At 47.5% G+C, this 13,676-nt stretch overlaps 1 pseudogene across 1 annotated transcript; it reads left to right on the top strand.

The window, feature by feature from the left end:
* The first annotated feature begins 5,471 nt into the window (after positions 1 to 5,471).
* Positions 5,472 to 6,013, top strand: LOC308260474 (large ribosomal subunit protein eL32-like; annotated as a pseudogene). Its single transcript has one exon. The product of its transcript is annotated as a large ribosomal subunit protein eL32-like (transcript).
* Positions 6,014 to 13,676: the final 7,663 nt, after the last annotated feature.

Raw genomic sequence — 13,676 nt, 5'->3', positions numbered from 1 at the left:
TATGTTTCCAAATAAATAAAACAAGGCTGAGAGTATAGCCCAGAGATAAAAGGCTCTTGGGTTCAATCCCCAGTACCACACACACCCAAAGAAAGAAAGAAAGAAAGAAAGAAAGAAAGAAAGAAAGAAAGAAAGAAAGGAAGAAGAAAGGATGGGATGTAGTTCAGTGGTAGAGTGCCCCTGAGTATAATACCCAGTACCAAGCTGGGCATGGTGGCACACACTTGTAATCCCAGTACTTGGGAGGCTGAGACAGGAGGATCCATTCACAGCCAGCCTCAGCTACTTAGTGAGGTCCTCTTCACTAAGAATGCCCCTGGAAAGCCTGCCGTGGTGGCGCACACTTGTAATCCCAGCATTTGGGAGGCTGAGACCGGAGGATTGTGGTTCGCGGACAGCCTCAGCTACTTAGTGAGGCCCTCTGCAAAGAATTAAAAATTGGGCAGGGGGTGTAGCTCAGAGGTCAAATGTCAAATGCCTCTGCCTCTGGGTTCCATCCCCAGACCCTCAAAAAAAAAAAAAAAAAAAAAAAAGAATGCCCCTGGATTCCATCCCCAATTCTAGTTTAAAAAAAAAAAAAATAGTACCGCAAAAAGGAAAAAAAAAATTCTGGAGCTGAGCTGGAAGGTGGTGGGAAGGGCCATAGTTAAGGAGGAGGAGCACAGCAGAGAAGGGAAGGCTTTTTTATGAGTCTGGGATTATAAACATGCACCACCAAGCCAAATTATCTTTAGAAAAATAATTTGACAGCCAGCGGGGTGGTGCTGGCCTGTAATCCCAGTACTTGGGAGACTAAAACAGGTGGATCACAGATTCAAGGACAACCTGAGGAACTAAGCAAGACCCTGTTTCAAAAACAAACAAGCCCGGGCGTGGTGATGCTCACTTGTAATCCCAGCATTCCGAAGGCTGAGACCAGAGGATCACGGTTAGCGGCCAGCCTCAGCTACTTAGTGAAGCCCTCTGTAACTTAGTGAGACCCTGTTTCAAAATAAAGAATAAAAAATAGGACAGGGGTGTAGGTTGGAGGTCGATTGCCCCTGGGTTCCATCCCCAGACCCCCCACACACAAATAAATAAATAAATAAATAAATAAATAAATAATAAATAATAGGGTTGTAACTCAAAGGTTGAATGCCCCTGAGTTCAAGCTACAGTACTTGCCCCACCCCAAAAGAAAGAGCAACTTGTAAAGAAGTTGCATTAAAAGGCCAACTGGAGAAATAAAAGGAAATCATATGGTTATTTAATATCTGTCCCCACAAGAGGCTATAATGTCCAGGAAGGCAGGGTTGCCACTGTATCCCCAGCACCCTAGCAGAGTCCAGTCCTAGAAGGGACTAATTAATGTTTGTTAAATGAGAAACAAGTAAACTCACAGATGCTAAGAAAGAAAAGTGGTCCCCAGCGTCAAATGCTCCAGTGGTGGCGCACACTTGTAATCCCAGCGCTTGGGAGGCTGAGACAGGAGGATCGCACGGGTTCAAAGCCAGCCTCAGCTACTTAGTGAGGCTCTCAGCAACTTAGTGAGACCCTGTTCCCAAATAAAGTATAAAATAGGGCTAGGGGTATAGCCTGGAGGTAGAAAAGCAACCAGTATCACACACACAAAAAAAAGCTCCAGAAGGCAAACAGAATATAAACTGAGCCCCCTTGACCTACGCCAGCACCCCCTGCTTCTCAGCACACCTATTTTTCAAGAAAGCTGATGTCATCAGCCAAGAGCTGCCTCAACTTTGTTGAATCACCCTCCCAGGAGGAAGAGTGGAGGGCATCACAAATGGATCCCACCTTCCCTTCATTTGGGGGGTATTGGGGATTGAACCTAGGGCATTCTACCTCTGAGACACACCCCCATCCCTTTTTTTTTTTTTTTTTGTGGTACTGGGGATGGAACCCAGGGGCATTTTACCTCTGAGCGACACCTCCAGAACTATTTTTTATTCTTTATTTGGAAACAGGGTCTCGCTAAGTTGCCGAAAGCCTCACTAAGTAGCCGAGGCTGGCTTCGAACCCCTGCGATCTTCCTGTCTCAGCCTCCCAAGTGCAGGGATTACAAGTGTGTGCCACACCCGGCTTTATTTTTTATTTTGAAGCAGGGTGTATTATTATGATGCTGAAGCTGGATTTGAACCTGTTTTCCTCCTGTATCAGCCTCCCGAATGCTGGGCTTACAGGCGTGCACCACCACGCCTGGCTCCCTCATCCCTATTTTATTTTTTATTTGGAAACAGGGTTTCACTAAGTTGTGAAGGCCTCACTGAGTAGCTGAGGCTGGCAATGAACCTGGGCTCCTCCTGTCTCAGCCTCCAAGGTACTGAGATTACAAGTGTGCGCCCCACGCCCGGCCTCCTCACTCTTCGGAGACTTTCCCTCTTCATTCTTTCCTCTCTCTGGGTCCTTCCATCTCTCCCCCTCAAGTGGCAATTCTCCTATAGCAACCAGCATCCTCTAGTTGCCACCATCTTAAAAAAGCCTCCTGGAGCCAGGCTTGGGGGCACACATCTGTAGTCTCAGGACTTGGGAGGCTGAAACAGGAGGAAAACAGGTTCAAATCCAGCCTCAGCATCATAATGATAAACCCTGCTTCAAAATAAAAAAATAAAGCCGGGCGTGGCGCACGCTTGTAATCCCCGCGCTTGGGAGGCTGAGACAGGAGGATCGCATGGGTTCGAAGCCAGCCTCGGCTACTTAGTGAAGCTTTCGGCAACTTAGCGAGACCCTGTTTCCAAATAAAATATAAAAAAAAAAGGTCTGGGAGTATAGCCCGGAGGTAGAAAGCCTTTGGGTTCCACCCCCAGTACCACCAAAAAATAAAAATAAAAAATAAATAAAAATAAAAAGGGCTAGATGTGTAGCTTGGAAATAAAATGCTTCTCCAGGACTGGTTCAATGTCAAGAAGAAAGAAAGAAGGAAGGAAGTTAGGAAGGAAGGAAGGAAGGAAGGAAATGAGAAAGGGTCCCTCCCTGGTGGGGTATGTTGGCACATGGCTGTAATACCAGCTTCTCAGTAGGCTGAGACAGGATAGCAGATTCCAAGACAGCCTTGGCAATTTACTGAGACCCTGTCTCCGATTTTTTTTTTTTTTTTTTGGTGGTACCAGGAGTGGAACCCAGGGGCACTGTACCTCCAAGCTACATCCTCAACCCTATTTTCTAATCTTTTTATTTTTTTAATTTTTTGGTGGTATGGGTACAGAACCCAGGATCTTTCTACCTCCGGGCTATACTCCCACACCTATTTTATATTTTATTTGGAAACAGGATCTCACTAAATTGCTGAGACCCAAGCTGGGCGTGGTGGCGCACGCTTGTAATCCCCACGCTTGGGAGGCTGAGACAGGAGGATCGCACAGGTTCGAAGCCAGGTTCTCAGCAATTCGAACCTGTGCGATCTTCCTGTCTCAGCCTCCCAAGCACTGGGATTACAAGTGTGTGCCACCACACCCAGCCTCACTAAATTGTTGAGAGCCTCACTAAGTAGTTGAGGCTGGCTTCGAATTTGCACGATCCTCCTGTTTCAGCCTCCCAAGTACTGAGATTACAAGCCTGTGCCACCACGCCCGGGATCTTCTATTTTTTGTTTTGAAATAGGATCTCACTAGGTTGCTAAGAGTCTCAATAAGTTGCCAAGGCTGGTCTTGAATCTGCCATCTTCCTGTCTCAGCCTCCCAAGTACTGGGATTACATGCATGTGCCACTACAATTTAGCTCATAACCGTTTGTTGGTTGGTTGGTTGGTTGGTTGGTTGGTAGTGGGATGGGACCCGGGGGCATTCAACCTCCGAGCTACACCCCCAGCCCTGTTTTTTATTCTTTATTTTGAAACAGGGTCTCACTAAGTTGTAGAGGGCCTCACTAAGTAGCAGAGGCTGTCCTTGAACCTGTGATCCTCCTGTCTCAGCCTCTCAAATGCTGGGATTACAAGCGTGTGCCACCACGCTCGGCATAATCTTTTTTTTTTTAGTTTTTTGGTGGTACTAGGGGTGAAACCCAGGGGCTACCTTCCAGGTTACACTCCCAGACCTATTTTATATTTTATTTAGAAACAGGGTCTCACTAAATTGCTGAGGCTGGCTTTGAACCAGCACAATCCTCCTGTCTCAGTATCCCAAGCGCTGGGATTACAAGCATGCACCACCACGCCTGGCTATTTTTTATATTTTATTTGGAAACAGGGTCTCACTAAGTTGCTGAAAGCCTCACTAAGTAGCTGAGGCTGGCTTCAAACCCGTGCGATCCTCCTGTCTCAGCTTCCCAAGTACAGGGATTACAAGCGTGTGCCACCACGCCTGGCTATTTTTTATATTTTTATTTGGAAACAGGGTCTCTTAAGCCAGCACAGCTGGCTTCGAACCTGCACGATCCTCCTGTCTCCGCCTCCCAAGCGCTGCGATTACAAACATGTACCACCACGCCCAGTTGATAACTCTGTTTTAAAATAAAGAATAGCTGGGGGGTGGCGCACGCTTGTAATCCCCGCGCTTGGGAGGCTGAGACAGGAGGATTGCACGGGTTCAAAGCCAGCCTCAGCTACTTAGTGAGGCTTTCAGCTAATTAGTGAGGCTTTCAGCAACTTAGTGAGACCCTGTTTCCAAATAAAATATAAAAAAAGGTCTGGAAGTATAGCCCGGAGGTAGAAAGCCACTGGGTTCCACCCCCAGTACCACGAAAAAATAAAATAAAATAAAATAAAGAATAAAAACTAGAGCTGGGGGTGTAGCTCAGAGGTAGAACGCCCATAGGTTAAATCCCTGGTACTGCAAAAAAAAAAAAAAAAAAAGAAAGAAAGAAAGAAAGAAAGAAAGAAAGAAAGAAAGAAACCTTAGCAATAAACCAGGAGTGGGACAGGAATATCACAGGTTCACGGCCAGCCTCAACAACTTGTGAGGCCCTCTGCAACTCAGTGAGACCCTGTTACCAAATAAAGAATAAAATAGGTCTGGGGGTATAGCTCAGAGGTAAGAATGCTCCTAGGTTCCATTCTCAGTACAGCAAAAACAAACAAGTAAATAAAATAGGTGGTGTAGCTTGCAGGTAGAATGTCCCTAGGTTCATGTCCTGGCATCCCCCATCACACACACACACAGATTAATATAGCCCAGAATGGTGGTGTATAGCCGTAATCCCAGTTCTTGGGAGACTGAGATAGGAAGATTGCAAGTTTAAGACCAGCATCAGCAACTTAGTGAGATTCTTAGCAACCTAATGAGAACCGGTTTCAAAATAAATAAACCAGGCGTGGTGGCGTATGCTTGTAATCCCAGCATTGGGAGGCTGAGACAGAATTGTGGTTCACAGACAGCCTCAGCTATTTAGTGAGGCCCTCCGCAACTTAGCGAGACCCTGTTTCAAAATAAAGAATAAAAACTAGAGCTGAGGGTGTAGCTCAGAGGTAGAATGTTCAATCCCTGGTACCGCAAAAAACAAACAAAAAATAAAAAAAGGGCTGCAGCTGGGTTCAATTCCTAGTCCCCCTCCCCCAAAGAAAGAAACAGGGTCTCCCTAAATTACTGAGAATCGCGCTGAATTGGCAAGGCTGGGTCCCATCAGCCCTTGCGCGCCCTCCCTTCTCCCTCTCGCGCTGCCGCCATCACCCACTCGGCACAATGGCCGCCCTCAGACCTCTCATGAAGCCTAAGATTGTGAAAAAGAGGACCAAGAAGCTCATCCGGCACCAGTCAGACCGATATTTCAAAGTTAAGCGGAACTGGCGAAACCCAGAGGTACTGACAACCGGGTGCGGAGGCGATTCAGGGGCCAGATCTTGATGTCCAGCATGGGGCACGGGGGCAACGAGAAACCAAGCACCTGCTGCCCAGCGGCCTCCGGAAGCTCCTGGCCCACAGCGTCCAGGAGCTGCGAGTGCTCCTGCTGTGCTGCAAATCTTACTGTGCAGAGACTGCCCACAACTCTCCTCCAAGAACCGCAAGGCCATCGGGGAAGAGCAGCCCAGCTGGCCATCGGAGTCACCAAGCCCAACGCCAGGCTGCGCAGCGAGGAAAACGAGTAGACGCCACAAGCGTGCTTTCGCATGTGTGCTTAAATAAAGCTACAAAACCTTTTTCAGTTTCTCGGTTAAATAAATAAATAAATAAATAAATAAATAAATAAAAATTGACAAGGCTGGTCTAGAACCTGCAATTCTCTTGTCACAGCCTCAGTGTATCAAGCATTGGTTTTACAGTCTTGCGCCACCACACCTGGCTCAAGGTTCTGGGTGTGTGCGTTGAGATGGGGAATGTGTAGTACTGGGGATTAAAACCTGGGGAATTCTATCATCACCAAGCTACACTCCTAGCCCCCACCCCTTTTGCAGTACTGGGGAATGAACCCAGGGGTTTTCTTCCTCCCAGGTATACCCTTGATAAAGGATAGAAAAAATAGGTAGAAAGGAGACAGACAGGAGAGAAAAGTAAAATATAACTTTAATATAAGAACCTAGAGCCAGGTTTGGTGGCGCACACTTAAAATCCCAGCATTTGGGAGGCTGAGACAAGAGGATCATGGTTTGTGAACAGCTTCAGCTACTTAGCCTTTGCAACTCAGTGAGACCCTGTTTCAAAATAAAGAATAAAAAATAGGGCTGGGGGTGTAACTCAGAGATAAAATGCCCCTGGGTTCCATCCCCAGTACAGGAAAAAAAAAAAAAAGAACCTAGAACTGAAGTGCTTCTGCCTCTCGTCCACAAACCAGTTCTCTTTTCCAGACCTGACTTTCACAAATTCAAACTCCTGGAAAACCTGTAGAATTAACTAAAAGAAAAAAATAAAAAAACTATAATTGCTCTAGCTTGTCAGTCAGCCAGCTAATTGCGACCCCAATCACCCTGAGGGCCCTGAGGGCCCTGAGGTTGACCAGACCACTAGGAAGCGCCTCGGAACTACCGACTGAGATTATGCTTCCTGAAGCTGGTCAGACTACCAGACCACCATAAACTGCCTCGGGGACTACCGGACTGAGGGCATCCTCACCTTCTCTAGCCCACACCTCAGGATAGTCCTCTATAAAAAGCAAGCCCTGGAGCCAGGCATGGTGGTGCACACTTGTAATCCCAGCATTTGGGAGGCTGAGACAGGAGGATCACAGTTTGCGGCCAGCCTCAGCTACTTAGTGAGGTCCTCTGCAACTCCGTGAGACCGTTTCAAAATAAAGTGAGAGCCGGGCGTGGTGGCGCACGCTTGTAATCCCCGCGCTTGGGAGGCAGAGACAGGAGGATCTCACAGGTTCGAAGCCAGCCGCGCTGGCATAAGAGACCCTGTTTCCAAAAATAAAATAGGTCTCTGGGAGTGTAGCCTGGAGGTAGAAGGGCTTCCAGGAACCCCAGTACCACCAAAAAGAGAAAGAGAGAGAGAGAGAGAGAGAGAGAGAGAGAGAGAGAGAGAGAGAGAGAGAAGAAAAGGGCTGGGGTGTAGCTTGGAGGTAGAATGCCCTTGGGTTCCATCCCCAGTACCAAAAAGAAAAAAAAAAAAGTGGGGGGGACTGGGGGTATTCCTTGGAGGTATAATGATCTTGAGTTTAGTCCCCAGTTTCTCAAAAAAAAAAAAAAATCGAAAAACACACACAAAAAAGCCAGGCATGGTGGTTCACACCTGTAATCCCAATTCTTGGGAAGCTATGACAGGAGTATTTCAGGTTTGATTTGAGTACAGCATTAAGAATTTAGCAGCCGGGCATGGTGGCGCACGCTTGTAATCCCCACACTTGGGAGGCAGAGACAGGCAGAGACAGGAGGATCTTGCAGGTTCGAAGCCAGCCATGCTGGCTTAAGAAACCCTGTTTCCAAATAAAAATATAAAAATAGGTCTGGGAGTGTAGCTCAGAGGTAGAAGGGCTTCCAGGAACCCCAGTACTACCAAAAAAAAAAAAAAAAAAAGAATTTAGCAGCAGGGCGTGATGGCGCACACTTGGAATCCCAGCATTTGGGAGGCTGAGACAGAAAAATCATGGTTTGTGGCCAGCCTCAGCTACTTAGTGAGGCTCTTTGCAACTCAGTGAGACCCTGTCTCAAAATAAAGACTAAAAAAAAAAAAAAAAAAAAAAAAAAGGGCTGTGGGTGTAGCTTGGAGGTAAAATGCCCCTGAGTTTCATCCCCAGTACAAAAAAAAAAAAAAAAAAAAAAAAAAATCTAGCAAGAGGTCAGGCATTTGGGAGGCTGAGACAAGAGGATCACGGTTCTCAGACCGCCTCAGCTACTTAGCAAGGCCCTTCACAACTCAGTGAGACCCTGTTTCAAAAAATAAAAATTCAAAAAATTAGGGCTTAGCCGGGTGTGGTGGCACACGCTTGTAATTCCAGCATTTGGGAGGCTGAGACCAGAGGCTCGTGGTTCCCAGACAGCCTCAGCTACTTAGTGAGGCCCTCTGCAACTAGTGAGACCCTGTTTTAAAATAGAAAAAGAATAAAAATAGGGCAGGGGGTGTGGCTCGGAGGTCAAATGCCCCTGGGTTCCATTCTCAGATCAGCAAAAAAAAAAAAAAAAAAAAAAAAAATAGGGCTGACGGCTTAGCTCAGAGGTAGAATGTCCCTGGGTTCCATCTCCAGTACCAAAAAAAAGGAATTTATCAAGACTTTTACCAACCTTGAGAGACTGTTTCAAACCAAAAAATATAAAAAAGGGCTGGCAGTTATAGCTTTGAGGTAAAATGTCCGAGTTCAACCCCAGTACCACCAAAGGGGGCCTGAGGGTGTAGCTAGAATGCCCCAGGTTCAATCCTCAGAACCAAAGTAAGTAATCAGGAAAAAATAAGCTGGGTGTGGTGGTGCATGCCTGTAATCCGATATTTGGGAGGCTCAAAGAGGAGGATCATGGGTTCAAAGTCAGCCTCAGCAATTTAAGGAGGCTCTCAAGAACTTAGTAAGACCAGGTTAAAAAATAAAAAATAAGCCTGGTTTGGTTGCACACCCTTGTAATCCTAACACTTAGGAGGTTAAGATGGGAGGGTCTGCAGGCTCAAGGACAGCCTTAGCAGATTAGTGATATCCTGTTTCAAGATAAGAAATGAAATCAGACTGAGTGTATCTTGGGGGTAGAATTCCCCTGGGTTGAATCCCCAGTAAAACACACACACACACACACACACACACACACACACACACACACACACACACACAATAGGTCTGGAAGTATAGCTCAGAGGTAGAATGCTCTTGGGTTCAATCCCAGTACCACAAATTAATTAATTAATTAACTTAAAAGGGCTGTGTGTATAGTCTGGAGGTAGAATGCTTCTGGATTCAATCCCCAACAAAACAAAAATAAATATATAAATAAAAATAAAGATATGTGTGTGTGTGTGTGTGTGTGTGTGTGTGTGTGTGTGTGTGTTACTGGGTATGGAACCCAGAGGTCTTCTACCTCCAGGATATACTCCCAGACCTATTTTATATTTTATTTGGAAACAGGGTCTAACTAAGTTGCTGAGAGCCTCACTAAGCTGAGGCTGGCTTCGAGCCTACTCAATCCTCCTGTCTCAGCCTCCCAAGTTTCTGGGATTACAAGTACACCACCATGCTAGGCTCAGATATGTAAAAAAAAAAAAAATTTTTTTTTTTTTTTTTTGGTGGTACTGAGATGGAACCCAGGGGCTTTCTACCTCCAGGCTATACTCCCTGACCTATTTTTTAATATTTTATTTGGAAACAGGGTCTCACTAAGTTGCTGAGCACCTCACTCAGTAGCTGAGGCTGGCTTCAAACCTACGCAATCCTCCTATCTCAGCCTCCCAAGAACAGAGATTACAAGCGTGCGCCACCATAACCGGCCTTGTAAAATTTTAAAAAATAGCTGAGGGTATACAAAGTTCAGCAGCATACAACCCCTGAGTTCAATTCCCCAGTACAACATAATAGTAATGTCAACAACAATAATAATATCAATAATAATAAGTGAGATTGTTTCAAAATAAAGAATACAAAATAGGGCAGGGGGTATAGCTTGGAGGTCGAATGCCCCTGTTTTTCGTCCCCAGACACACACACACAAATAATAATAATAATAATGAGGAGGAGGAGGAGGAGGAGGAGGAGGAGGAGGAGGAGGAGGAGAAAAGGAAAATGTTGAAGAGCTGGGGATGCAGTCCTGGATTCAATCCCCAGAACTGGGTCAAAAAACAAAAAAGACCAGGCTGAGATAGGATCACAGATTTGTGGCCAGCCTCAGCAACTTAGTGAGACTCTGTTTCAAAATAAGGAATAAAAAAATAGGGCTGGGGGTGGGGTACCTTAGAGATAGGATGCCCCTGGGTTCCATTTCTGGTACCATACACACACCAAAAAAAAAAAAAGAAAGAAAGAAAGAAAGAAAGAAAAGAAAAGAAAAGAAAAGGAAAGAAACTAACGTAAACTTCATGAGGTAGGGAGGGATATCTCGTGTCTTGTCCACCATGTTACACACAGCAATTTGCATAGATAAGCTCTGATGACTCATTTACTGGAAGAAATAAATGTAAAACATTTTTTATTTTATTTATTTATTTATTTATTTATTTATTTATTTATTTATTTATTTTGCAGGTCTGGGGATGGAACCCAGAGGCATTTGACCTCTGAGCTACACCCCCTACCCCATTTTTTATTCTTTATTTTGAAACTAGGTCTCACTGAGTTGCAGAAGGCCTCACTAAGTAGCTAAGGCTGTCCGTGAACTGTGATCCTCCAGTCTCAGCCACTCAAATGCTGGGATTATAAGCGTGCGCCACCACGCCTGGCTTCCCAGACCTATTTTATACTTTATTTGGAAACAGGGTCTCACTAAGTTGCTGAGAGCCTCACTCAGTAGCTGAGGCTGGCTTCGAACCTGTGAGATCCTCCTGTCTCAGCCTCCCAAGTGCTAGGATTAAAGCGTGCGCCACCACACCGGGCTGTAAAACATTTTTTTTAATTAATTCACTTAAATCCATGGTTTTCAAGGGGAGTATTGTGTGCCATTTGGCAATTTCTGGTTTTAGTTGGGGAAGCTTTGGGAAGGTGGTTGCTAACTTATAGAGTAAGGGATTTGGGGACAGGCCTACATAATGTAGTCCCATAAGGCAAAATGACTTTTTAAGTTTTTTACAGTGCTGGGGATTGAACCCAGGAGCTCTCTACAACTGAACTACATCCATAGCCCTTTAATTTTTTTTTTCTTTTTTTTTTTTTTTTTTTGGTGGTACTGGGGTGGAACCCAGGGGCTTTCTACCTCTGGGCTATACACCCTGACCTATTTTTTAATATTTTATTTGGAAACAGGGTCTCACTAAGTTGCTGAGAACCTCACAAGTAGCTGAGGCTGGCTTCAAACCTGCGTGATCCTCCTGTCTCAGCCTCCCAAGGACTGGGATTACACGCATATATCACCAAGCCCAGCTGTTTATATTAAAGATGAAAAAAAGACTATTTTTATATAAAAGGAAGTTTGTGAGCCAAGTGTGGTGGTGCAGGCTTGTAATTCCAGTATTTGGGAGGCTGAGTCAGGAGGATCACAGGTTCAAGGAGGCTCTCCGCAATTTAGCAAGACCCTGTTTCCAAATAAAATATAAAATAGGAATGGAGGTGTAGCTTGGAGGTAGAATGCCCCTGGATTCAATTCCCAACAACACACACACACACACACACACACACACACACACACACGCACGCACGCACACGCACACACAAGTATAAACTAAGCTTCCATTAATGTCACTAGCATGTAAATGGAGGGGAAGATTCTGCTTTGTCTTATTGAAGTTTTACCAAAATTTTCTTTTGTGTGTGTGATACTGGGGATTGACTCTAGGAGCATTCTACCTTCACGCTATACCCTCAGCCCTATTTTATTTTATTTTTATTTTTTAATTTTTTTGGTGGTATTGGGGATGGAACCCAGGGGCCTTCTATCTCGGGGCTACACTCCCAGACCTATTGTATATTTTATTTGGAAACAGGGTCTCTTAAACCAGCTGAGGCTGGCTTCGAACCTGCGCGATCCTCCTGTCTCAGCCTCCCAAGCACGAGGATTACAAGTGTGCGCCACCATGCCCGGCTTATTTTATTTTTATTTATTTATTTTTATTTTTATTTTTTGGTGGTACTGGGGTTCCTGGAAGCCCTTATACCTCCGGGCTACACTCCCAGACCTATTTTATATTTTATTTGAAGAAAGGGTCTTCTAAACCAGCTCTCGCAGCTGGCTTCGAACCTGCGCGATCCTCCTGTCTCAGCCTCCCAAGCGCGAGGATTACAAGTGTGCGCCGCCACCATGCCCGGCTTATTTTTTTTTATTTTGAAACAGGGTCTCTCTAGGTTGATGACTGTCTTACTACCCGCTGAGGCTGTCCTCGAACCTATGATCCTCCCGCCTCAGCCTCTGGCGTACTGGGTTTAGGAGCGAGCACCACCACGCCCAGCTCAAGGAGTTCTCATCAAGAGAACCCATCACCAATAGATAATATTGCCTTTCTCACGCCCTTCACGGTCCACCTCAAGGTCAAGGGATTCTGAAATCTTCAGTTCATCTCGTGTATCCGGGGCCCAAACATTTAGCTACGGAGCCAGCTCATTGTAATGTCTGCGCCTTCGGTTTGCAATTTCGCCCTCCACTGATGTTTCCAACCTCAGGCCAGCGAGCGGGTTCGGCGGCCCCAGGCCGGAGGGCCCCCTCAGCAGCGAGGATCCTCGGCCCCCCGCCCCGCGGGCGGTCCTCCGCGCGCCAGGGGGCGCTGTGGGCGGCGCGGCGCCGGGCGCGCTCGCGTGGCCGCCCCGCCTGGGGCCCCCGGGCCGAGTGGGCGGGCACGACTGCGCCCAGGTCGCGAGGCGCCCTTCGACCAGCAGCGCCCGGGGCGGGCGGGTATAAATGGAGCGGTGGCTGCCCCGGCCGCCTCTCTCCGCCCCGGGTCGCCGCCGCCAGCGCCGCTTTCGGGCTCGGCAGCCCGAAGAGAAAAAGATTTAAAAAAAACACGAAAACGCCTGGGAACCTTGAAAAGAGAAAAAAAAAGAAGAGAGAAAAGAAGCAGCGAGCCTTCCTCGGGAGCCCGCGGGAAGTCACTTTGGCACGCTTCCGGCCTGCCCGCGCCCCGGGGTGAGCCGCCCGCGCCCGCCCGCGCCCGCCGCTCCGGCCCCGCCGCTCCGGCCCCGCCGCGCCGCGTGGCAGCCGGACTCCCCGCCGGCCGGCGCCGCACCACGTGTCCGCGCTGCCCTTCGCCGCCGCCGCCCCCGGGGCTGGCCCGGTCGGCACCCGCAGAGATTCGGTTTCCCTCTGCCCGGGCCGCTGTAATCTTAAACCGCCGGGAGCCCGGGCCTATATTTATCGAGAAACGCGTGTCCCCGAGGCCGTCGTGGGCAGCATCTGGCTGCCTCGCGGAGAATTTTTGTCCCTAAGTTGGGGATTCCCCACTTTAGGTTTTTTTTTTGTTTTAATTTTTTTTTTGTTTTAATTTTTGGACCTCGGAGCCGGGACCGCTGGAAATCACAAACTCCCAAGGAGGGCCATATTGCTTTTGAGAGCCTTTGTCTTGGGGTTTTGCGGTCCCGTGCGAGCTGCCCCCGAACTCTCACGTCCTGCCCCTGAGCCTCCCTGCTGCTGCGACTCCCGGTCTCGCCCCGTGCCACCTGTGAGCCGCGGCGCGGGCCACGGCTTCAGGGGAGCCCCTTTTGTCCTGCGGCGGGCCCTCTAAGAAGTCCTCCTGGCGGGGCTCGGGGTGGTGGGGGGCGGGGAG

The sequence above is a fragment of the Muscardinus avellanarius genome, assembly GCF_963383645.1.
Source record: "Muscardinus avellanarius genome assembly, chromosome: 3".
In the NCBI taxonomy this organism is placed as follows: domain Eukaryota; kingdom Metazoa; phylum Chordata; class Mammalia; order Rodentia; family Gliridae; genus Muscardinus; species Muscardinus avellanarius.
The sequence above is the reverse complement of the archived record's forward strand: the minus strand, read 5'-3'. Positions and strand labels throughout refer to the sequence as shown.